This window comes from Schistocerca piceifrons, chromosome 6 (assembly GCF_021461385.2).
Source record: "Schistocerca piceifrons isolate TAMUIC-IGC-003096 chromosome 6, iqSchPice1.1, whole genome shotgun sequence".
Taxonomy (NCBI): domain Eukaryota; kingdom Metazoa; phylum Arthropoda; class Insecta; order Orthoptera; family Acrididae; genus Schistocerca; species Schistocerca piceifrons.
Window position 1 is genome coordinate 125,925,642 of NC_060143.1, and position 4,066 is coordinate 125,929,707.

A 4,066-nucleotide genomic window follows, 5' to 3' on the forward strand; every position below is an offset into this window, starting at 1 on the left:
TAAGCTTCTAAAGCGCAATCAGAAGATTCGGTCATTTACATCACATATTTTGATATTCGCAAACTCACGCGTCAAAATCTATAGTGTACTTCTCGTTGACGTAGAATTACGAAATTCTGCAAAAAGGAAGGTTTTTTCAGTACAAGTAAAGCAGAAAATTTGAAACTTTTTAAACTCTAACTACATCACATAAAGATATCTTTGTTAAACTATAATTACATCACATTAAAATATCTTTTGCTATTTCAACATACATTGCGTTCATCATCCGTCAGAAGTATGACAGACGAACATTACTGCAAGCAAACATAAAATGTAAGTTGTAGTCATGTTTTAGTAAACAAATCAAAAAGTTTTTTTTAAAGTCTTTCTCTCTACACCTATAAACTACGTCGCCTGCTTACTTCTTTCTCTACGTCAGGGCCAATCTGAGGAACTACTGTCGAAATTTTGATGCAGTCTTGGAATTCCTAAGGACCAATATCTTGACAGTATCGATATCGATAGCAGGCAAAAATCGTTGAAATACACGATTCTTAGCATAGATGAACCGTATAACATTAAATTTGTACGGAACTCTCAGCGCGCGTGTCCTACTCGCAAATGGACGATTTTTTGTTTGGTTATGTATTTATTGGTTTTTCTTTCATTTATGCCATCCATCTGACATTATATATACGAAACACTGTTCATATGTATTTTCTCTTGTACGTGTACTATGTCCAGAGAGAAAAAAATTAATGTAAAACCAGAAGAAGAGGGAAAAGAGGCAGTTAAAGGACACTTGCGTAGAGCGACAAGAAATGACGTTTGTCTGCGTACTTGGCGATTTGACATGCGAGAAGCACAAGAAGTTCCATTAAATGACACATCCAATTAACTGTAGACGTGAAATGTTATGTCCAGCGAGCGCAGGGAAGTTAGTTCCCAGTGGAGCCTCTTAGTGGCTCGATTCCCTAGACAAGCGCAAAGAGTTATAGTAAAGGATACTAATAATTAATAATAGTTGCGGAAAGTGTTGTAAAGTGAGGACATTTCAACATGGAGTGGCACGTTTATAACAGAGGTGTTTACGGTGTACTGCTCTTATTGAGAGAAAGTCTGTTACGATTTGTAAGGTCTTCTATATAGACAATACATTTAAATTTTTTCATTATTGTTTTCATACGCTAATATCTGGCCTTTGTAAACCACCCGCGACGCTTTTATATTCTCTCTCTCGCCACGTGCGAACTATTAGCCCTATAGAAAAAAAATAAAGAGAACATTTTTGTAGGAAATTTAATGTCGTTAAATGTTTTACTGTATTATAGTTTTCAACTTATTCAAGAAAAACGAACAGAAGTGATCTTCAAGGGTTCTTCCATACCCACAATTATCCCTCACCACTCAGGATTTCTAGTATGTTGTTCGTGGTACTTACTCCTACCACGTCCAAAAATTTCCTACTACACAAACTATTCCTGATGTTCGACTTTTTTTGGTCTCTATTGATTGGGCTATTACGCCACCAGCATGGTCACCTGTTTCGTTAAGATTGTCAATTTAAATGCCTCCGTGGGGTTAATGAAAGGAATACGATTCTTATAAACGCTACTTTAAAATTAATTACGTTGATAATTCGGTGCAAACTTAACCCTTATAAACACAGCAGTTTCGTAGTCAGAAGGCCTGATGAATACAACGATGCAACTGTTTATGTTATGCTGTTAAAATTCACACAACTGTTTGGTGATATTTTCACAGACTACAATTTTACAATTTGTAAGCGCTTGACTAAGCCGGTGGCGTAATAAGACCAGTCAATCTCTCCTCCCTCACAGGCCATGAAGGCCCAAAGGTAGCGACTGGCCACCGTGTCATCCTCACCCCAGAGCCGTCTCTGGATGCGGATATGGAGGGGCACGTGGTCAGCACACCGCTCTCCCGGCCGTATGTCAGTTTCCGAGACCGGAGGAGGTACTTTTCAATCAAGTAGCTCCCCAGTTTGCCTTACAAGGGCTGAGTGCACCCCGCTTGCCAACAGCGCTCGGCAGGCCGGTTGGTCACCCATCCAAATGCTAATCAGCCCGACAGCGCTTAACTTCGGTGATCTGACGGGAACCGGTGTTACCACCGCGGCAAGGCCGTTAGCAAGGCCAGTCAATAAAAAATCAAAAAATGTCGAATGCGGGGAAATATTTTTCTTCGTGGTACGGGGGAGTGCCTTGAACAACGTACTAGAAATGCTGACGGGGGTGTGTTTGAAAGTCAGTTTTCCAAGTTTTTCTTGAATAACTACAGCGTCTAGAGAAAATCTATCCCAGTACATAATTTAACAAGCTTACGAATGGTTCACACAGTTTAAAAATGGCCGGACGGATGTTATAGATGACCCTCGTTCAGCACGCCCTTCGACGGTGCTCATGTCAGCAATGTCAAAGAAACTGTGCGTGCCGATCGAAGACTGACTGTCCAAGAGGTTGCAGAAAAATGTAACATTTCGGTTGGACATGTCATTAAATCCTGACACAGCGTCTTGAAATGCGTCGTGTTGGCGTCAAGTCCGTCGCACCGCTCATGAGTGAAGACCTGAAACATTTTCCCTTCGCAAATTGTGAAGAGTTTCTGGATCACGTAAATGAGAATCATAACTGGTGATGAGATGTGGGTCTACGCGTATGATACTGAGCCGAACTTTCAATCTCCACAATGGGTCAGGAAAGGTTCTACAAAAATAAAAAAAATAAAAATAAAAAAAAGACTCGTAAGGTCAGGTCAAATATCAAAGTCATGCTGATAGTTTTCTTTGACTTTGAAGGATTAGTTGATCACGGGCAAACTGTTAATCGATCTTATTATCAGGACGTGTTGCGACGCCTGAGAGAAAATGTGAGAGCGGCATGAAATGTGACAATTCATGCCTCTTGCATCTCGATAACGTGTCCGCACATTCACCCCTGCTGGTGCGTGACTATTGCACAGAAAACGAAATCACTGTGTTCCCTCATCCTCCGTACTCTCCAGACCTAGCCCCTGCGTTCTTATTTCCAAAGTTGAAAACCCCGTTGAAAGGACAAACGAGATAGAAGAAAATTCATAGACGGCGCTTCGAGCGATGCAGAAAGACACGTACCAAGAGTGCTTCAGGAAGTGGGAACGGCGTTGGGAGCGGTTATCAATTGTGGAGCAGAGTATTTCGAAAAAAAAATTGAAATTATCGTATTGCATTGACGGCCTGGAGGCCCCAATCGGTGAAGTCCGGCCGCCAGGCTGCAAGTCTTCATTTCAGGTGACGCTACATTGGGCGACTTGTGTGTCGGTGATGATGGAATGGTGATCAGGACATCACAACACCCAGTCCACGTGGGGAGAAAATCTCCAACCCATGCCCGCTGAATGGTAGGCAAACACGTCACCACTAAGCTAAGCAGGCGGACAATATTCCGAGAAGCGTAGAAAAGTTTTGTGGACAATTTTATTGAACGGACCTCGTATTCAGGAAAGGGAAGTTGCCGCACTACACACAGATTCAGAGATTGCAGGATCACTAGCCATCTTCATACGACATTAGGTAGACGCAACGTACGTGGACAATGTTTACCACCGAAAAACATGAACAGTATAAGTAAACTAGAAATAAACAGTCACGTGGGCTTTCAGAGTCTAATAAGAATTAACATTTTAAACAATATACTGTTTAAACACTTCATTCTCATATTTAATTAAACAAATCGCTTTCGAAGCATTCTCGCAGGCGAAATTACGTGAAACGTTGTTATATTTACTTATTGGTCCTATGAGTTGCATGGATACTGTTGGCAAATTCGATTTTACTGCTCTATAGCTGGATGCAGCTCATATTACGCTAAGGCATTAAAGCATTAAGGTATGAAACTTATAAATAAATTCATTCAGAATCTGTAAAGCTTCCAGGCTTCTTTGCAAATAGTTTTGTGCTGAATGCAGCTCACATTACGCTAAGGCATTAAAGCATAAGGTATGAAACCAATTTAAAAAATTATTCAGAATCTGCAAAGCTTCCAGGCTTCCTTGGAAATAATTTTGTGCTGAATGCAGCTCACAT

At 40.9% G+C, this 4,066-nt stretch overlaps 1 pseudogene; it reads right to left on the reverse strand.

Moving 5' to 3' along the window:
* Nucleotides 1–2,017: 2,017 nt before the first annotated feature.
* LOC124803893 lies at nt 2,018–2,134 on the reverse strand (annotated as a pseudogene).
* Between the last annotated feature and the right edge of the window lie 1,932 nt (nt 2,135–4,066).